Genomic DNA, 22,502 nt, shown 5'->3' on the forward strand with positions numbered 1-22,502 from the left:
GAAAACCAAAGACCCAAGAGACAGAAAGTCTGGAGACCCCATTGAAAACAAAGAACTCAGAGGAAAAGCATAAACAAAACATTTGCCTGTCATCAGAGGTATACCTGCCCCCTCCTATCATCTATCAGACAAATGGACGCCAGGACATCTGCAGAAAGGAGAGACTTATAATGTGACCATGTGAACAGACTGCAATAACCATAATGCCTTGCAAAATATCCAGGACATGCACACACCATGCTTCTCTGCTAACATTATAAAAGGCCTGGAAACATCCCTGCTGCTCTCACTTGCAGTGTTGCCAGATGGGTGGGTTTCCCACCCAATTGGGCTGGTTTTTAAGCCAGGATGCTGGAAATTTTCGAAGGCTGCGGGCTGCGGGAAATTGGGCTTCTTTTTCGTTGCAGCTGTGCGGGGTTTGCGCTTTTTTCAGGGGCTTCTATTGGTCCAATTTGGTCCAATAGAAGCTTTTCCGGGGTAGGGTTGACATCAGGGGCGAGGTTAATGACATCAGAGGTGACGTCAGGGGCGGGGCTAACAACATCAGAGGTGCCGTCAGGGGCGGGGGCGGTGATGTTGGGGGCGGGGGCGGTGACGTTGGAGGCGGGGTCGGTGACGTTGGAGGCGGGGTTTGACTTTGGGTGGGTTTTGGGCTGGTTTAGGGCCGATTTGGGGTGGGGAAAATTTTTCCCATCTGCCCACGCTGCTCTCTTGGGAAGCTCGCTTGGGACCTGCTGCTCTCTCTTGGAACCTGATGCTCACTCTTGGGACCTGACCTGCAGTCCACCTGCCTCTGCCTCATGGCTCATCAATCTTCAATGGACCACAGCAAGCTCTGTAACAAAAGGACTGTTCTGTGAGTTATAACTTTTTGATCTAGACCTGGCTTTAAGTTCAGATTCTCTGTAAGACCCTTACCTCTCGTTTGCAATGTTATTTACATGATTTGTATATTAAATCAACCTTTTCTGAAGCTAAAAATATAGTCTCTTTGTGCTCTGAGTATATGATATCTGTTAAGGTTATACTGGTAGCGCATGGACACTTTTAAACTTAGTGCCATGCTCTGAGTACATGCTTTCAAATCTTGCAGTACAGAATACTGCATTTCAACAGAGATATGTACTTAATTTATTGAATTTATTGCAATTATCACCTTTGGTGATTGGTGGAGAAATTAATATCCTAAAATTTATAAATACAGCGCCTGCTCTTAAATTATAAACAGTAGCGAGTGCTCTAGAGCTCTTTCCCCCAAAGTAAATCATTTCTTGTAACACAAGAACAAAATGAAAAGGCAAGAATGAAGATCTTATCATAGAAACAACTCAGAGCAAACACACATTACCCTAGTCAGACTTATAATTTAGTCAATTAATCTAGACCCACAGCACTTATAAAACAACTATGTATGGCAACTATACAACCTGGTGCAGACAAGCAGCAGATAACAGAGTGCTCCTCAGATGGTCAGTCAGTCACAAGCAAGGGCTGCACCTGGGAGAAGAACATAAGAATAGCTATACTGGATCGACCAATGGTATATCTAGCCGAGTATCCTGCTTCCAGCAGTGGCCAATTCAGGTCACAAATACCTGACACAATCCCAAATATTAGCAAGATTCATGCTGCTGATCTCAGGGACAAGTGGTGGCCTCTCCATATCTATCTCAATAGCAGACTATGGACTTTTCCTCCAGTAACTTAACCTTTTTTTAAACCCAGCTACACTAACTGCTGATACCACATCCTCTGGAGCTTAACTATTCACTGAATGAAAAAATATTTCCTCCTATTTGTTTTAAAAGTAGTACCATCTATCTTTTTTGAGTGTCTCCTAGTCATCTTATTTTTTGAGAGAGTAAAAAAACTGATTTATGTTTATCCGTTCTACACCACTCAGTATTTTCTAGACCTCGATCATATCCCCCCCCCCCCCTCAGCCATCTCTTTTCCAAGCTGAAGAGCCCTAACCTCTTAAGTCTTTCCTCATATGAGAGAAGTTCCAACCCCTTAATCGTTCACATACAGCTTTTAGTGGATATATGTGAAGATGCTCTGGTTATCCCTTGAAACAGCGTGAAGTGAACCACAGAACCCCTGCTGGGATTTGGGAGCCCTTTATGGAATGCAAAACAGTCCTTTGCCTCAGATATGAGCCTCTTTTATACAGAAATCATGAGCTGTACCTGAGTTAGTAATGTGAAATAACTTTGTTTCTCTCACATGTTATGACTTCAAGGGCCACAATATTGTCTCTTTGGCACTACATTGAAGGGGTCACCTTGACAATGAGCCGGGCTTTCAAAAACAATGTGTAGTTTTGCCAGCCACAGCACTTCTCCAGCTGCAAGGAAAATTCCAAGAGTCCTTGGCTGGTCTGGCCATGATGTCGGTGCCAATAATAACATTGTTACTATTGTACATTGGCACCCTGGCAGCATTCTCTTGTCTGTATGCAAGGCTGAGGCTCATTTAGCAACAAGCTTTATCACTGAAAGATGAAATAAGTCAGAGTCTGTTTTTTAAAAGTCAGGTTGTTAATGCTGGATAGTGTCATAATCCCATATATCTTTGTTATATATTTTGCTCCTACAGAGTGTGCCAAAGGGGTAGCTCATGCCTCTTTGTGCATATTTTCTCGCACTTCATTATATTGTTTTAAATATTTGCTATTTTAAAGTATTTTAGATTTAATGATTCTTTTAATTGTGGGATCAAGACTAGGCTGACAAAACGCATAAGTTGTGGTCAATCTTGCTCCTCCAGTTGATCCTGATTGGAATTAGACATGTGGAAACATATCCTGTGCCAGTAACAGGGGCAAAATTTTTTCCTATTCCAGCACTTAAATGGTCTGGTTGAGATGATATGGTAATGGCTGTATGAGCAAACTTTATTGATTGCTCTCCTGTTTTACTGGCAATAATTGAAACTAGGTTCGCTCATAGATATGATCCCAGGAAGCAAACAGGCAGACAGTCTACAAGGGCCAGACCGGTTAGAAAAATGAGCAGACCAACGAAACAGAGGACAGGAAGCTCAAACTGTAGTCCAAACAATTTATTAGCAACAACAGCAGTGAAACGGGTAAAAACAGTACCCAACTTGGCCAAGTTTTGCCCAAAGAGCTGCATCAGGGGCCTATAGTACTATAAAACAGAATACATATATAAGTTCCACATTCAACGCTAAAATCAATGAAAAGCATAAAGAACATAAATAGACATTATAACTAGAATACAAACACGTTAATAAATACATAAATATGATTATAAAACAATTTTAAAATCCATATATAAAAACAAAAAAAAACTAGCAAAACTTAAGTGTCAAATGAAAAATAAATGGGACAAACTTGAAAACCCATATATCAAAACACAGTTAAATAATGCAGTTAGATACAATTTGATGATACAAACTAAGACTGTGTGAGGGGGTTCCAGTACAGCTTCCAACATCTGTCTGAGTGAGTGGGTTCCAGCACGCCTATCTACTGCCATGTGTGAGTGGGTTCCAGTCCTGCCTTACTGCTGTCTGTGTGAGTGAGTTCCAGCTGTGCTTTCTGTCTTCGCATGCGAGACTGGGTTCTTGAGAAGCCACCGGCTTCGATGTTAGAGTGGGTTCCTGAAACTCTGTGCTTTCACTTGTGCCTTCTCACGCTACCCGAGTCCTGTTTCAGGCATCTTCCCAGTCTAGGCCTGTCCCATCCTCTTTCTATTGGATTCAGTCTATCATAGCCTTCCACTATGGTCCAAGGGCTCACTACCCAGAAACGTAACATTCCTCAGCGACCCTCCAGACCGGTCAAGACGCGTGGGTTATGTCCTCCTACCAGCAGAGGGAGACTGAGAAAACACTAAGCTTTTGAAGCCTGTATATATAACCTGTGCAGAACCTCCACTAGCCAGTATTTTCTCAGTCTCAGCAGAGGTAGCAGTTGACAGCCTGTGCAGTCTCCAATAATCTGGTGAGGTAGTTTGTCATTGGGTCGTAGGATTTTTTTCCTTCCAAACTTTATTCTGTTGCAGTACCCTGTACGTGTGTGTGAAAAAAAAAAAAAAAAAAAAAAGTGCTTTGGGGCCCTGGGTCTGGTGGGGCCCAGTTTTTCCCCCTGGGGTGTTACACCTATGTTTGGGTCCCTCCCCCTGTGCTGCTCTCTATTTCTGTTTGCTTGGCAGCTTTGTGCCTCGGCTGCTTTCTCAGTATTGTAGCCTTGAGTGCCTTACAATTTCCAGATGCCAGAATTAGAGTACTGTGCCTTTAAGGTCAGTTATTCTATTTCGTTTTGCTTGCCAGCTTTGTGCCTCGGCTGCTTTCTCAGTATTGTAGCCTTGAGTGCCTTACAATTTCCAGATGCCAGAATTAGAGTACTGTGCCTTTAAAGTCAGTTATTCTATTTCGTTTTGCTTGGCAGCTTTGTGCCTCGGCTGCTTTCTCAGTATTGTAGCCTTGAGTGCCTTACAATTTCCAGCTGCCAGAGTTGGAGTACTGTGCCTTTAAGGTCATTTATTTCTTTATTTTCAGCGGACCGAACGGGGGTTTAGATTCCTTGCTGGAACGAGGGAGCAGCGCTTTCTTCAGTGCTTTTGCAGTGTGAGTGAGATTTTGGTTTGGCGCGTTTGCTGAACAGCTTTTCCCGTCCCTCATGGTTTATGGTGGCCCAGCTCCTCCGATGTCGCGCGTGCTCGTGGCGAGGGGTAGAGGCACCGGGCGCTCAGTGTAGCTTTGCGGTGCACCTATAAAAGTGGCTGTGGCTCCCCCCGACTTGACCGCGGAGGGATCGATGGTGTCGGGAGTCTCCGGGTCAGCGGGAGCGTAGGCAGGGCCGCTGTCAGCGGGAACAGTTTTGGCGGGAACAGCCGCCATCTTGAGTCTGACGCGGCCCGTGGAGCCAGCTGTTTTTGGGCCTGCGGCCTCCGTTTTTGGCACAAAAGGGCCTAATGACGGTCCAGGAATGGTGGGCTTTCCTCCAGATTTTGTCTGGACGCGGTATCAGGCCTGGAGATCGGGACCCCCCCCCCCCCCTAATTGGAAGAGGGGGCTATTTCCGTCTTGGCTGAGAGACCACGGTTAGAGTGGTCAGAGGACAGGCAATGTTTTTCTCCTGTAGCTGCAGAAGCTGTGCTTAGTGATCTGGGGGAGTCAGATGGAATTGACGGCTCTCAGGAGCAGGATTGGTGGATTCCTGGAGAGGATCCTTCAATAGTGCGGATTTTCCATAGAGATGAGCTGTCAGAACTCATAGATCAGGTGTCGTCCACCCTTCAGTTTGGTCCTGAGGTGGCTTTGGGGGAAACTGTCCAGGATCCGTTGGTGAAGGGCATTCAGCGTCAGGCGTGATCCTTCCCTATGAACAAGGATCTCCGGGAGATGATTTGTCAGGAATGGGATTTGCCGTGTAAGGTGGCAAAGGCAATGGCGAGGCTTTATCCCCTCCCTCAGGACGATAGGGATTCCTTTAAGGCTCCCACGGTAGATGCAGTAGTGACGGCAGTAATTATAGCTACGGCTATCCCGGTTGATGGAGGAACGGCCCTCCGTGATCCTCAGGATAGGAAGTTGGGATCTTTTCTCAAGCGTAGTTTTGTTTTGTCGGCTCTAGCCCTGCAGGCCTCGGTTTGTGGGGGCCTGGTAGCTCGGGCATGTTTTCGTTGGGCCGAAAAGCTCCTGGATGATTCGGTAGATGTTGGTTCTTCTGGGGGTCAGGAGTTAGCCGACTTGGACATGGGTTCATCCTTTTTGTCTGAGGCTTTTATGATTTGTTGCCTACTTCAGACAAAAAATATGGCTATGGTTGTGGGTCTCTGCCACTTAAGGGAGCTATGCTCTTTGGAGAAGATTTGGACAAGTTAGTGTGAGGTCTTAGTGATACCAAGGTTCTATGGCTTCCAGATTTTCGGTTCAAGGCAGGGGCCAGAACTAGTTCCTCTCGAGGACGGTTTAGGGAGGCTCAGCGGTATAGGCCGGGCAGATCGAGTGGGACCTACCCCTAGCTGTCTGTTTGTCTGTCCAATTTAGATTGTAAGCTCTGTTGAGCAGGGACTGTCTTTTCATGTTAATTTGGACAATGCTGTATAAGTCTAGTAGTGCTATAGAAATGTTTAATAGTAGTAGGACCTCTAGGGGTCGGTTTTTCCAGCGCGCACAGTTCTTTCGTGAGAATCGTCGCGGAGGGCGTGGCTTTTCCGCAGGAGGTTAGTATTCACGCCGCAATTCCCAATGAAGGTGTGCGGGCTCAGGCTCTGGTGCATGTTGGGGCTCGGCTGAGTCTGTTTTACCAGAGCTGGGCCCAAATCAGGTCAGATCAGTGGGTTCTCAAGGTGTTTCGAGGCGGATATGCGCTGGAATTCGAAAGCTGTTCTCCCGAAGTGTTTCTGGAATCCCTCTGTCGGTCTTGGAGCAAGAGGGCAGCAGTGAGGGACACTCTGCGGTGGCTGCTCGCGTTGGGAGCCGTGGTTCCTGTTCCTTCAGATCAGCAACGCTCAGGGTGCTATTTGATCTATTTTGTGGTCCACAAGAAAGAGGACACTTTTCGTCCCATTTTAGATCTCAAAAGGGTCAATGCGGCACTCAAGGTGCCCTCTTTCCGGATGGAGACGTTGCGGTCGGTCACTGGTGCGGTCCGGAAAGGAGAGTTTCTCACTTCCCTGGATTTGACGGAAGCTTATCTTCACTTTCCTTCGTGCAGCCTTTTGGTTCCAAGTTACAGGGTCCGATTTGTCGGTTCCTTGCAGAGAAGGCGCCGACGGCCCGTACTTATCGTCAGGTCCTGGGCCTGATGGCGGCGACCATAGAGGTAGTTCCGTGGGCCAGGGCGCACATGCGTCAGGTACAGTCAGCTCTGTTCAGTCGTTGGTCCCCTCTGTCGCAGGACTTGGAAATGTGTTGTCCGCTGTCGGTGGCCCCTCGTCTCAGTCTTCGCTGGTGGCTCAACCCGCGCAATTTGGGAACAGGAATGCCGTTGGAGTCCCCACAGGGGCTGGTAATGGTCACGGATGCCAGTCTGCAAGGTTGGGGGGCACATTGTCTCGGTCAGGTAGCTCAAGGCCGGTGGTCTCGGGCAGAAGCAGAGTGGTCCATCAACCGGCTGGAAACTCGGGCCATTCGGGTGGTGCTCCAGGCCTTGACGTCGGTGGTTCGCCACAAGGCAGTCCGAGTGCTCTGTGACAATGCCATGGCAGTAGCATATGTCAACTGTCAAGGGGGGACGAAGAGCCTTGGCGGCGCAGTTGAACTCATCTTCAGGCTCTTTTGGCAGCGCATGTGGCCGGGTAGGTCACATAGATGCAGATTATCTCAGCAGGCACACTCTAGATCCCAGAGAGTGGTCTTTTCTTCGGTCAGTGTTCCAGTGAGTTGTGTCGGTCTGGGGACTTTCGGTGATCTTAGGGCAACGGCTCGCTATGCGCAAGTTCAGAGATTTTTTTTTTTTCAGTCGCTGAAGAGACCCTTGAGCGGAGGGAATCGACGCTCTTCTGTTGCCTTGGCCTCGGGAGTGACTGTATGTGTTTCCTCCGTGGCTGTTAGTCGGTCGAGTAATATAGCGCATCGAACATCACTTCGGTCGGGTGATTCTGGTAGCTCCGGATTGGCAGCATCGACCATGGTACGGAGACCTGGTGCGGTTGGCAGGGGCGGCGGCCCTGCCTTTGTTGGGATCAGTTCTGTGTCAAGGCCCGATAATCATGCCGGATCCGGCTCGGTTTTCGCTTATGGCTTGGCTCTTGAGCGGCACAAGTTGAAGAAGAAGGGGCTTTCGTCCAGTGGCTTTGCTACGATGTTGAGTTGCCGTAGACGATCCACTTCCTTGGCGTATGTCCGGGTTTGGAGAATCTTTGAGCACTGGTGTGAAGACCATCGAGTTTGGCCGTTTCGCTCTTCGGTGGCGGAAGTTTTGGAATTTTTGCACGATGGTGTTGATAGGGGTCTGGCCTTGTCTACACTGAAGGTTCAGGTGGCAGCTTTGTCATGTTTTCGTGGGAAGCTTCAGTGAAAGTCCTTCGCGTCTGTGCCTGAGGTAGTGCGTTTTTTGAAGGGTGTTAAGTTGCTGCGTCCACCTCAGTGACGGATGGTGCCTCCGTGGGATTTGAAGCTAGTTTTGGATGCTTTGATCAGGCCTCCGTTTGTGCCACTGGTATCGGCATCTTGTAAGGATTTATCTTTAAAGACGGTCTTGTTGGTGGCAATTACTTCAGCACGGAGTGTTTCAGAGCTTCAGGCTTTGTCTTGTAGGGAACCATTTTTGTCCTTTCTGAGGGAAAGGTTTCGTTGCGGACGGTGCTTTCCTTTTTTGCCCAAGGTGGTTTCCGAGTTCCATGTTAATCAGGTCATCTCTCTGCCAGTGTTGGGTGATATGGCTGGAGATTCGGAGCAGCGTGGTATTGCCAAGCTGGATGTCAGGAGAGTTTTGAGTTGTTATCTCTCTGGAACTCAGGACTTCAGAGCCTCTGACCGTTTGTTCGTTCTTCATGGTGAGCCAAAGAAGGGTGCAGCGGCTCCTAAGGTGACCATAGCACGGTGGTTGAAGGAGGCGGTTGCATCTGCTTACTTGGTGAAGAGTCCTGTGGTGCCTAGGGGCTGGTCTGCTCATTCCACTAGGGGAATGGCAGCCTCGTGGGCGGAGAATAGTATGATTTCTCTGTTAGATATTTGTTGGGCTGTGGTTTGGTTTTCGTTGCATTCCTTTGTGAAGCATTATAGGATTCCTGTGCATGCAAAGGACGAGGTGCGCTTTGGGGCAGCAGTTTTGACCTCTGGCCTTAGTAGGTCCCTCCCGTAAGTTAGTTACTGCTCTGGTACGTCCCACGCGTCTTGACCGGTCTGGAGGGTCGCTGAGGAAGGTGAAATTAGATCTTACCTGCTAATTTTCTTTCCTCTAGACCCTCCAGACCGGTCAAGAGCCCGCCCTGTCTGTATTGGAGGCCAGGAGGTGTGTTTGTTGGATAATTCTTGGCTGCTGTAGATTGTTGTTTCTCTAATTGCAGACTGTTTATTTCTGTTTTGTGATAGGAGTCCGGGACAGGTAGGGCTCTTCTTTGATAGTCCACCTGTAGAAGCCCAACTGTTTTATCAAAGGCAAAGGAACATGTTTCCGTAAGAGCAAGCGGAAGATGTTTCTTGTTTTTGCAGTTTACTGTGACCACGTACAGGGTTGCTAGTTGTTGTTAGTGTTTTTTTTGTTTCTCTGCTTTGTCAGGGTTATACTGGCTAGTGGAGGTTCTGCACAGGTTATATATACAGGCTTCAAAAGCTTAGTGTTTTCTCAGTCTCCCTCTGCTGGTAGGAGGACATAACCCACGCGTCTTGACCGGTCTGGAGGGTCTAGAGGAAAGAAAATTAGCAGGTAAGATCTAATTTCACCTTTCTATGTAAAAGCCAGGTCAATTCCAGCTAAAGTTAAAATTTTATGAGATTGGATTGAGGAAAATCAACCTGGGTTGGTATTATTATGGAGATCCTATGCTAAGGGAATTATGCCCATTAGGTTACAGTATTTTACATGGTCCTAGAATGGGTTAAAAAAAGGCAGAGGGCTGGCCATTATTTATAAATCATTTTTAGGGTTAATTTCAAATCTTCTTTACCGACATCAGCACTTGAAGTTATATAGTGTATTTTCTTCCAGGCAGATGGAATGAGGTACAAAAGGAGTTTATGAGTTCCTACCACAGCAGATGGTGGACTCATCTTGTAAACTAATATGAAGTGATCTAAGTCTACTAAGGTTAAGGATTTCTTTCAATATTTATACGTCATTTAACTTTTATTGGTCAAACATTCATTAGACACATGAAAAAGGTAATAAATTAAACTTGTTTGCATTTTACTTTAGTACATATAGATAATATTCTCTTTGAAATTACTTTCTCGTACTGAGTCACTGCTGAAAGATATAGTTACCTCAATTGTATTCTTTTACTTCAGAGACTATTTCCACGTTTAAAGAAGTGAACTATAAAGTCAATAAAGTAGTTTCTCAGGTTCATAGTTTTGAGAATAAGATTACATCTTTGCAAAATACTAGTATATCTACAACTTAAGGTTGCCTTTTTTTGCATCACAAAATAGAGACTCTGGAAAATGTGTTTAGAAACAGCAGCTTTTCGATTCCTTTTTTTTTCATGAAATTTTATTGAAGGTTATAAATCTTACAATAATAAACATTAAATATGAACGAGAACAATATAGAAGAAACCGTAAAGCTGCAATAAGAGGTAAATATGTACATATTACAGGCTACCATAAACAAAACAGTTGAATATAGAGTCAGATAAAAATAAGATCTATTAGTCAAGTGTTCTTGAGGACATTACATACTCAGAGAGTGGAGACCAAGTTGAACATTTTCTGAGAATTGATCCCGTGAAATCTGCAGCTGAAAGCACATTTATAATGCAATTAGAATAACTGTATTAACTGTCTACTAACTGTTCATTTAGTAGACTGGAGTTCTTCCAATTAGCTAATATCATTCGTTGCGCTATTGTGATCAACATATTAAAGAGGGTTTGGTGACAGTCGGGGAAGTCAAGAAAGAGAGAGCAAGACTTTAAAATAATTAGGTCCCCTTTTACCAAGGCCGGTGGTGGCATAGGCCCCCCTGCTACTGTTTTCAGCCAAAAAAAAGAAAAGAAATGGCCCTGTGCTAATCACAGGGATTGGTGCATGACCATTCTCCGAGGACAAGCAGGCTGCTTGTTCTTACTGATGGGTGACGTCCGACGGCAGCCCCAGGATCGGAGATCTTCCTAGTAACAAAGTTTGCTAGCCCTCGCGCGCACATGCGCGACCGTCTTATCGCCCGTAGTGCGAGCGTGCTCCTCAGTCTCTTTTTTTCCATGGCTCAGGACGGCAGTTTTTCGGTGGTTCTGCATCTTAGGAGACCCTCGCAGCGTTTTGCGCCGCTTTTCGGAGTGTGTTCGGAGCGGGTTCGCTCGTCTTTTTGTTAAAAAAAAAATAAAGTTTTCTTTCCTCTATTTCCTTAGTTTTGTTCCACATAAATTTCCTTTCGTTGTCGTGTGCGGCCATTTTGGCTGCCCGTACGGGTTTTCCTCGGTTTTGGTGCCGTTTTTGGCATCATCACGAATTTTGATTTCGCCAGTGCAATTTTTCCGCCCATGTTCTCGAAGCCTACCAGCGGCTTCAAGAAGTGCACAAGGTGCAGCCGGACAATCTCGCTCACTGATAGACACGTTTCATGTCTTCAGTGTCTGGGGGGATGGTCATCGCCCCAACGCCTGCACTTTGTGTCTTCAGCTGAAGAAGAGGACCCAGGCGGCGAGATTGGCTCAGTGGAACCTTTTGTTTGGAGCCCCGTCTGGTACTTCGACGTCGACGGCACCAGCGGTACTGAGGTCATCATCAGTACCCATGTCGGCATCGGAGACTGCATCGACGTCAGGAGCGCAGGTGATGGCTGTCCACAGACCCTCTCATGCTGGTAGCAGTGAGCCATCGAGTGGGTCTCCACCTGCCCCGAGGGCTCCTGCGGTACAGGCCCCCCGGGACCAACCTCTTTCGGACCCGGCCACAAGGAGACTTGTGGATTCCACGTCCTCCTCGTCGGTACCATGAGGTACCGGTGACGTGCTTCGAGCGAAGGCGAAGAAGCACCATCATCGGTCACCTTCCCGTCACGGTACCGAGAACTCCGAGGCGCTGAAGGATTCGGCACCCATGAAGCGTCAATGCCGGGAGGACCGCTCACTCTCCATACAAGAGGTGTCGATGCGCTCTTCCCCGGACAGCCCGGTACCGCCTCCTCGCCCCAGGCAGATTCTTTAAGTTTATCTGGGGTGCTGGGTGATTTTCAGGTCAGGCCAGGACTCATATTTCCCATTGGTGGCCAGTTTTGGACCCGGTTTGGGCCTGAGGAATGTCCAGAGGCAGGGGCAGAGTGAGAGTGGTCTGGGCCCCACGCCTGGCCACCGCCTGACACCCCCCTACCGCCGAACTGCTACCACCCTACCACCGCAGCTGACTCTCATACTTCCCCGGACCTACCTGAAGGGCCTAGTGGTCTGTGTGTGTGTGTGGGGGGGGGAGAGCATGTTCTTTCCTGCCCGCTGAACTGCCGCTATTTCCCCACCTGCCGGCGCTGCCGTGCTTTCAAAATGGTGGCCAAGACTTCCCGCAGTAGTCTCGCGGGTCTCGACAGTCTCGCTAGACTTCCACAGGGAGTCTTGGCTGCCATTTTTAAAATACAGCAGTGCCGAGCAGGGGGAATAGCAGCAGCACAATGGGCAGGAAAGAACATGCTCCCCCTTGCAGAGGCCGCTAGATCACCAGCGGCGTGCCTTTTTAAGGTAGGACCGGGGAGGGCTGTAGTGTGCGATGGGCATCTGGGCAGAGCCTCTGTGTATGATTACACAGCTTGGACCTCTGGTAGGCCCAAAATGAAGCAGTAATTTTGATTTTTGCTCGGGCCTGAAGACCTGCCATTGGTGGTTGTGGGTAGGCGGCGGCCCCATTGTCGGGGGTCGACCCGGAAGGGATCCAGAGTCATGACCTGTCTGTTTGGAGTCTGGACCCTTTTATATTTATTTTATTTCATTTTATGGGCTATTTGGAGCTTGAGCTCCAAAAATAATTTATTTATTCTTTTTGCCCCTTGGGGGGTTGGGGGGTGTCCCTAGAGGTGAGTTGGATAGGTTAGGGTCTAGGATTAGAGTAGGATTGGGTATTTTGAGTCCAGGAGGCTGGCATCCTTAAAACATTGGTTGTGGCTGTGAAAAAGGAATTTTTGGCAATTTTACATGTGTCTATTGAGGGATTTTGAAGTGTTTTTTTTCTGGATGTCACTCATTTTTCACTTAAATTTGACCCCAAGTGTTTTGGGGTCAAATTTAAGTGAAAAATGAGTGACATCCAGAAAAAAAATTTATTTTTAAAATTCGAATTATAGTGGTGTGAGTTTGATTATGTTTGTCCAAAATTTTGTGGTAAAAGGTGAAAAAGTCTGATTTTCCTATTTAAGTCTATGGAAAAGGCTAATTTCAAAATGGGTCTCCAACTATCTCGAGGCCTCCTGCTATGCAGGCCCCCCCCCCCCCCCCCCGAGACAATCCATTGTCAGACCCGACCCCGAGGTGACGTGAGGATTCGATGTTGTCCTCGTGGGCACCGAGGCGTCTCAGTGACGTGCATCAAGCGAAGGCGAAGAAGCACTGTCACCATTCTCCTTCGACACATGGTGCTGGGAGCTCCATGGTGCCGAGGGATTTTGCACCCGAGAAGCGTCGGCGCTGAGAGAACCACTCCCCCTCCAGACAGGAGGTGCCGATACGTCGGCCTCCCAGCAGTCCGGTTCCTGCTCCCAAGCCTCATCCGATTCTGACACCAACTGCTCCACTGGCCCCACAGCCTTCTCCGATGGTAGCTGTCAACAAATGCATCCGGGCCCTACTTCCAGAGCTTCTGGAAGGACTGCTGCGCCAGTCTGCATCGGCTTCGGAAGTGCTTGTGGCTCCTGACCCTTGTCTTGCAGTGGCGTCTGGGCCCTTATCTGCGGTGAGATCTCTGAGCTCGGTGCTGCCTGCGGCTCCGGTATCGGCTGCCACCCAGGTCGACTCCCCTTCAACATTGGTGGAAGAAGCTTCACCGCAGTCCATGCGGGCGTCAGCCCCTCAACATTGCCACTGAGACCGTTGGTCTTTGGCATCGATGTAGGTACAGTCTCGGAAGTCACTGAGGGAAATGCTGTCCAATACTGAAGAGGAGCACTCATGGGAGTCAGAGGAGGATCCCAGGTACTTCTCAGATGAGTCCTTTGGGATACCCTCTGAACCATCCCCTCTACCTGAAAGGAGGCTGTCTCCCCTAGAGAGCCTTTCCTTTGCCTCTTTTGTTTGGGAAATGATGGAGGCCATTCCATTCACCGTAGATGTGGAGGATGAGCCCAGGGCTGAGATGCTCGAGGTCCTGGACTACACCTCCACCTAAGGAGGCAGTGATGGCTCCTTTGCATAAGGTACTCAGACAGAGGGGCTGAGGACTTCCCTAAGTCCTTATGAGAAACTGGGCATCCCCTCTGTCTGGTCCTATGATTCCCAAGAAGACAGATTCCCAATATCGGATTCACAGAGAGCCCGGGTTAATGAGGTCTCAGTTACCCCATAACTCCCTCAATCTGGAATCCAAACCTCCAAATTTCCCACCGGGAGCTCATTCATACAGCTTCCAGCACAGGCAGGTACTTGCAGAGGAACTCTCTGCCCTTCTAAAGGCCCATGCGGTCGAACCTGTTCCACCAGGGGAAGAAGGGCTGAGATTCTATTCCAGGTACTTCCTTGTGCAGAAGAAAACAGGGGGGGGGGGGGGGGCGTCCCATCCTAGACCTAAGGGCCCTGAACAAATTCCTGTTGTGAGAAAAGTTCAGGATGGTTTCCCTGGGCACCCTTCTCCCCATGATTCAGGAAAACGATTGGCTATGCTCTCTGGACTTAAAGGATGCTTACACGCACATTCCGATACTTCCAGCTCACAGGAAGTATCTTTGATTTCGGCTGGGAATGCAGCACTTTCAGTACCCTGTACTGCCTTTTGGCCTGGCATCTGCACCCATCTGATGAAAGCTCCTTTTGAGCCACTGAATTCCTGCTATCTGAAGTGCTTGACCTGGAAGGTCATTTTCTTGGTGGCTGTTACTTCAGCTCATAGGGTCAGTGAGCTTCAGGCCCTAGTAGTGGATGCACCTTATACTAAGTTTCATCACATCACAACAGAGTAGTTCTCCACACACACCCTAAGTTCCTGCCAAAGGTGGTGTCGGAGTTCCATCTGAACCAGTCAATTGTCTTGTCAACATTTTTTCCCCGCCGTCCTCATGCCCACTCTCGCGAAAGCAGCTTGCACACCTTGGACTGCAAGAGAGCATTGGCCTTTTACGTGGAGCGGACAAAGCCCTTCAGACATTCCACCCAGATGTTTGTTGCTTTTGATCCCAACAGGAGGGGAGTCGCCATCGGAAAATGCACAATTTCCAATTGGTTAGCGAATTGCATTTCCTTCACTTATGCCCAAGCTGGGCTGACTCTAGAGGGCCATGTCACGGTTCATAATATCAGAGCCATGGCTGCGTCAGTGGCTCACTTGAAGTCAGCTTCCATCGAAGAGATTTGCAAGGCTGCAACGTGGTCTTCAGTCCACACATTCACATCACATTACTGCCTTGAGCACGATACCCGACGCAACAGTCGGTTTGGGCAGTCGGTGCTGCAGAATTTGTTTGGGGTTTAGAATCCAACTCCACACCCCTAGGCCCAGTTTTATTCTGTTCCAGGCTGCACTCTCAGCTAGCTGTATGTAGTTTAAGGTTAATCTCTGTTTTTTCCTCACCGTTGAGAGGCCCAATTGACCAATGTTTATTGTTTTGTGTGAGCCTGGATGCTAGGGATACTCCACTTGTGAGTATATTACAGCCTGCTTGTCCTCGGAGAAAGCGAAGATACTTACCTGTAGCAGATATTCTCTGCGGAGAGCAGGCTGAATATTCTCACAATCCCGCCCACCTCCCCTTGGAGTTTCTCTCTTTATGCTTTAGAGTTTAACTGAGGAGCACAGTTGCACGATGGGCGGGAAATCGGTCTGCACATGCATGGTGCTGTTGCGTTCTCGAGGCCCTTGGCATTCTGTCAGGTCCTCGAGGCAGGACTGGAGTTCGTGAGCCCTTGGGCCATCACCGAGGAGCGGCAGCGGCAGGCAAGACCACCTCGGGACTGGAAACACAGAAGATCAGTACTGGAACTCTGGACTGGAGTAGTTCAAGGCAGGCAACTAGAACAGATGAGACAGGAACAGCTTCACCTGCACTTAGCCACCGTTCCTCCGGAGTTGAGCTCCGAAGTGCAGGCGGCCGGCAGGACTTGCAGGATAAGGCAGGAACTGAAGATCCAGAGGACCCACCCTGGGTCTGGGATACACAAGGGAGACCAGACTAGTAACTAAACACAGACAGTGTGCTGCTGCACAGCCACTAGCAAGACCCAGAAGACAGACCAAGGAACACAAGGCGTACAGAAGCCTAGCAGGAGCAAGGACTAGGGCAGCATACACACTAGGCAGAACGGGGATCCGGGAATACCCACAGGGTAAACCATCTAGCTAGGTGGAGACAGGATACAGGAATAACCACCCAGGAAATACACACTAGCTAGACAGATACAGGATTCAGGATATACACTCAGGATATACAAGCAGGGTAGGCACACAGGCTAGGCAAGGCAGGGTTCAGGGTAAAGAGAGCAAACCAGGAATAACAGGCCAAGGGTCTTGGGCAGACAGGAGAACAGACAGAGTAAACCAGGACAAAGGCTTCACCCCAACCCAGGGTAAGCCAGGAACAGAAGCTTCACCCTAAACACAGAGTAAGCCAGGAACAGAGGCTTCACCCCAAACACAGAGTAGCCAGGAACAGAGGCTTCACCCCAAACACAGGGTAAACCAGGAAGGACCCGCAGTCCACAGACAGACAGTGGCAGGGAAGACCCCCCACTGAAGGACAAAAGAGACACAGACACAGAAAGAAACTGGGCTGGAACCCAGAGAGAGGCTAAGCAGTAGTGCAGCAGACACTTACTAACCTGACCTGGCCTAAGAGCATGACACTTATGCAAAGGCCTCGACTGCAAGCACAGCCCTTCCTTATGAAGGCTCTCACTGATGAGTCACCGGCCGTAGGGCAGAAGCAGGAAGTACACAGACCCCAAAGAGAGGCTTGACACACATAGGAAGTGAGCCCACAGGAAAGACAAGCAGGAGCCATCTTGGAAGCTGGCACAGAGCCGGTGGCAGCCATCTTAGATGCTGGCTCCCTAGAGAGACATAGCCCACACAGGTGAGGTCTAGTGAAGCAATCAGGTTCATGCTGGAAGCAGCCAGCACACCAGGACAGAGACAAGACTAACACAAACACAGACAGAAGCCAGCAGAGCTGCTGACCCCCAGAAAGAAGGTAAGGCTGAGGGTGGTCACGGCCACAGACGTGACAGGTGCACACTGCATGCGTGCAAGAAGGCTCTGGCAAAGTTTGTTTTCTTTTTTTGCTGTTGCAAAATGCCGATTCCTGGGCTGACGCATGAATATTCAGCCTGCTGTCCTCTGAGAATACCTTGCTACAGGTAAGTATCTTCGCTTTACTCACCACCAAAACTCATTTTAATTGTTGAAACTGTTGCCAACTGGTTTCTTAAATAAAATGAATATTTTTATGTAACACCATCTGACTTGGAATTTGAATTTATCCAATTTAGCTTAAATTGTCCCTTGGATGGTTTAGAGCCATATGAGTGAGATTAGTTTAATTTGACCTGTTCCTTTTGAAGACTGTATTAAATCCGAGGTATCTTGGCATGACTACAGTCCTGGAGTAAAGTAAGACTGGCACGGGCCTACAAGAGAGGGCAGGTTACATAAGGAAGCATTGTTTTTGTCTAACTCTGATAAATTAATTGTTAATTATTGTTATGTAGAACGAGAGGACATGAAATGAGATTGAAGGGGGGCAGACTCAAGAAAAATGTCAGGAAGTATTTCTTCTCGGAGAGAGTGGTGGATGCTTGGAATGCCCTCCCCCGGGAGGTGGTGGAGATGAAAACGGTAACGGAATTCAAACATGCGTGGGATAAACATAAAGGCATCCTGTTCAGAAGGAATGGATCCTCAGGAGCTTAACCGAGATTGGATAGCAGAGCCGGTACTGGGAGGCGGGGCTGGAGGTTGGGAGGCAGGGATAGTGCTGGACAGACTTATACGGTCTGTGCCAGAGCCGGTGGTGGGAGGCGGGGATAGTGCTGGGCAGACTTATACGGTCTGTGCCAGAGCCGGTGGTTGGGAGGCGGGGCTGGTGGTTGGGAGGTGGGGATAGTGCTAGGCAGACTTATACAGTCTGTGCCCTAAAAATGACAGATACAAATCAAGGTCAGGTATACACAAAAAGTAGTACATATGAGTTTATCTTGTTGGGCAGACTGGATGGACCGTGCAGGTCTTTTTCTGCCGTCATCTACTATGTTACTATGTTATATTAAAATGATAATCTCAGACTCAGCTACCATCTGGTGAGCATAAATAAAAAGGCACTTATCTTGGTTCAAATACCGATTGACTTTTCCTATGCCCGTGCCTGTTTAGTAGGTCTGAGTACAGCTAGTTCACTGCTCTCTATATCTGCAGTCTTCGTCCTTCTGCCCCAATGACGAAGAGAGGGTCTTTTTGATCCGTTTAGCTCTGTATATACATTGTATCTTAGAGCTCTTTAGAGGCCGTTTTTTCCTTCTTTATAAAACCCTTTGAAGTAAGAATTTCAGGCTTAAGTCTATTATATATATATATATATATATATATATAAGGATTCAATTATTTATATATACTCCTGCGGTAAGTGAACCATTTGCCATGTGGCCATTTCCATTAGCAGTAAGGGCTTATGCGCTCCCCCAGCGGTATCCAGGCAGCGGTGGGGCTGCCCAATTACTGCCAGGAAAGCTCCCAGTGCTAGAAAATAAAAATGCATTTTCTAGTACTAGAGTTTGGGCACATACGTGTGCATATATGTTAGTATTTTAAATGTGTTACTAACTTGTGCCTATATCTACATTCAGTTTCAACCTAGGAAGATTCTCTATATAAGTACCATATCATTCTATATTTATTTTGGTGGGGGAATCAAAAACCTATCTCCTCAGATCATTACACTATAATAGCTCTTAGCTGGAGTAGGATTAGATGATCGATAGATTATTATTATTTATTACATTTGTACCCTGCACTTTCCCACACATTGCAGGCTCAGTGCGGCTTACATAGTATTTATAATTACAATGAAAGGTAATCAATAGAAATCAAACAAAATTAAAACATGGAAAAGAAAATAAGATGACACCTTTTTTATTGGACATAACTTAATACATTTCTTGATTAGCTTTCGAAGGTTGCCCTTCTTCATCAGATCAGAAATAAGCAAATGTGTTAGCTGACAGTGTATATATCAGTCCCTCATAGATGGTCTAGCACGGTGGGTAGGAGATGTGTACGGGGGACTTCAAAGCATTCCATAGTCTAGCATGATGTTTGTGGGGAGGGGACGGGAAGGTGATAAGCAGTGAAATACAACTTATATTTTATAGTGGGCTAGAAAACCCAGATCCTTGTTAAGTCCTGTCCGTTGGGTGTCAAAATATTCAATCATTCTGATTTCACTATAAAACATAAGTTGTATTTCACTGCTTATTACCTTCCCCTCCCCTCCCCTCCCCTCCCCACAAACATCCTGCTAGACTATGGAATGCTTTGAAGTCCCCCGTACACATCTCCTACCCACCGTGCTAGACCATCTATGAGGGACTGATATATACACTGTCAGCTAACACATTTGCTTATTTCTGATCTGATGATACCTTTTTTATTGGACATAACTTAATACATTTCTTGATTAGCTTTCGAAGGCTGCCCTTCTTCGTCAGATCGGAAATAAGCAAATGTGCTAGCTGACAGTGTATATAAGTGAAAACATTCAAGCATTACTATGACAGTCTGACAGGGTGGGAGGATGGGGGTGGGTAGGAGGTATGCATGGGGACATCAAAGCATATTTCCGATCTGACGAAGATAAAGGGTAAAGGATGGAGAGGGAAAAATAAAGGTATAAAGGAGATTGGGATATATAGACTAAGGTATAATAATCATCCGGACCGGGATTAAGAGGAAGAGTTTTAAAAATTAGGTAGGGTCATTAATCATTTGTATCAAAATCTAAATCTAATGAAAATCAATCTGCAATGATTCAGGCTAAAGCAGGGTGAGTGCCTCTTTAGTGGTGTGCTTTTAAGAGCAATTCTATGGAGAACTAGAGGAAATACTTCTCTTTCCAAATCTACTAAACAATTCACTACTGGTGCTAAAAACTGTGGTTGAGTTTGAAGATAAAGAGATTCTAGCATAGGTTACACCTGCACTAAATTGTGTGATGTAGACCTGCTATACAAGCCCATCAGGACTGAGAGACTTAATCCAACACACAACCAAGGGACCCTATCAAGGCATGCTTTTAAAGCAATGGTAGTCTTTATTCCCTGTTACTAACACCCTTATGGTGAAAACAAAAGCAAATTAAAAAGTAATTCCAGGAACATCACTGTCCAGCCTTCTCCATTGAGCATCTTAGGACTTCACAGCTTCCCTAGGGTCTTTCTCTCACAAAGAGGAACAAGAAAAAAGGCAATTTATTAAGTTCAGCAAAATGTGCAAATGTGCTTCCTGGCTGCTCAGGTGGGATTTTAACCCACTCCTAAGCTCTAGCAATATGAAACTCAGCTTTTTAGCTTCTCAGATAGGACTTAAATGCTCTATCAATTAAGGCTCTAACAACTTCAACGATGGGACTTGGACACACATTCTTAGAGTTTTCCTTTTCAGTGTTCCTTAGGGCTGGCCAGACTTATACGGTCTGTGCACTGAAGAGGACAGTACAAATAAAAAAGTAGCACATATGAATTTATCTTCTTAGGCAGACTGGATGGACCGTGCAGGTCTTTTTCTGCCGTCATCTACTATGTTTACTATGTTTAAAGCAAAACCAAAAAGGCTGGCTTCCTCTCAGGAGGTACTAGGAGCACTCAGCCTAACAGCCATTGCCCCTGGATAACATCAAACACAAGCCTACTTTGAGTACTATTCTCCATCTCCAGCTGTTATTTATTTTATTATTTTATTTATTTATTGCATTTGTATCCCACATTTTCCCACCTATTTGCAGGCTCAATGTGGCTTACATAGATCTGTTATGGCAGTGCCAATCCAGGGTGTCAGATACATTTGATGAAACAAACAGATTAAGAATGTGAAATAGGTTCTAAGAAAATAGATATAGAAAGATGATTGTCAGAATGGGGTGGATTGCTGAGGTGGTATAGTTAAGCTATGGGTCCTTTTTGTAGGCCTTATTGAAGAGATATGTCTTCAGGGATTTACGAAAGTTAGATATATCGTCAATTGTTTTCAGGTTAGCTGGTAGTGCATTCCACAAGTGCGAGAAGAGGTCGCATGTACAAGCTTGTATTTTAATCCCTTGCAGCTGGGGAAGTGCAGATTAAGAAACTTTCGGGATGATCTTTTGGCATTTCTGGGAGGCAGGTCCACGAGGTTTAGCACGTAGTTCAGGGCGTCTCCGTGGACGATTTTGTGTATAATCATGCAGATCTTGAATGTGGTTCGTTCCTTAAGTGGGAGCCAGCGAAGTTTCTCTCTTAAGGGTTTTGCACTTTCATATTTTGGTTTTCCAAATATGCGCCTGGCGGCGGTATTTTGGGCTGTTTGAAGTTTCTTGATGGTCTGTTCTTTGCAGCCAGCGTACAATGCGTTGCAGTATAAATAAACAACAGGAAAACATCCTTCTGGTGTCATCTTTGCAGTCCAGTCATCAAAACCTATTTTAAAAAACAAAACAGTACTCGGTACCATTTCTGTAACCTGTTCCCATCTGCTAACAAAGCTCCATTCATTTACCCCTTACATTTCTGAGCTTCTCTGGCAGAATTCTCAGGATGGCTTCTTTCCAGGACTCCAGGGTAGTGGTCTCTTCTCTTCTAAGTGAGTCTTTATACTCTCGTATGTAAGCCTGAGGATTGTTGCCTTCCCCTGGACACTCTCCCTTCCTCTTCAGACTTTCTCCCTGTAGGCTATCTCCCTGCAAACTTAAATTCATTAGGACACTATAGTCTCTTCCCCTCCCCCCCTTTGGGATTCCAGCCCAGGTTTTATTCCCTTCCTAGGGCTTCAATACTGTGCTGAGGTTCTTCATGGGCTGCCTTTTGTCTCCCCCCTATAGGATTCCAGCCAGGTTCTTCTCCCGTCCCAGGGCTTCAATACTGGGTTGAGGTTTAACTTGGTTATCTTTATGAAGAGAGGCAACAGGGAAGTGAATAACCCCCTCCTTACATATCACAGTCTCCCACCCTCTCAGTATCTACTCTCAAGCTCTGCTGAATTATAACTCCTCTTTCCTATCTTAAATTATATTTCCCTTCCTCTCTCTTAAATGTGGTTATTAAAATTGGTATACAGCTCTAACTAGTGAACAATCATGGAAAACCATGCAAACTCTTTTCTTTCCTGGAGGTTGCTTCACTTTTCATGCCCAGAAAGGCTCTACATGACAAACCTATACAGGTGGCAATATGCCCGTAAACACCAGGTCTATGGCAGGCATAAATGGGCGTGCCCAAGAGCAGCATACAACACACACAACTGACAGTATTCTATAAGCTGGACACTTATGTAGGAGACATGGCTATGTCCTGCCAATGGTGTGCCCACATGTACACGCCCTTGCACATCATGCTATAGAGCTTACCTGTGCCCTTATAGAATAGAGCCTAGGGCGCTTAAACACATAAGTGCCAATTAACCCTACATTTACATACACAAAGCATGCAGCAGTGCGAGTGTGCACATATAGAATTGTGCTTTCTCTTCTCCCTTAGCACCACTGTCTGTAAAGCAGG

Source organism: Microcaecilia unicolor, chromosome 5 (assembly GCF_901765095.1).
Source record: "Microcaecilia unicolor chromosome 5, aMicUni1.1, whole genome shotgun sequence".
Lineage (NCBI taxonomy): Eukaryota > Metazoa > Chordata > Amphibia > Gymnophiona > Siphonopidae > Microcaecilia > Microcaecilia unicolor.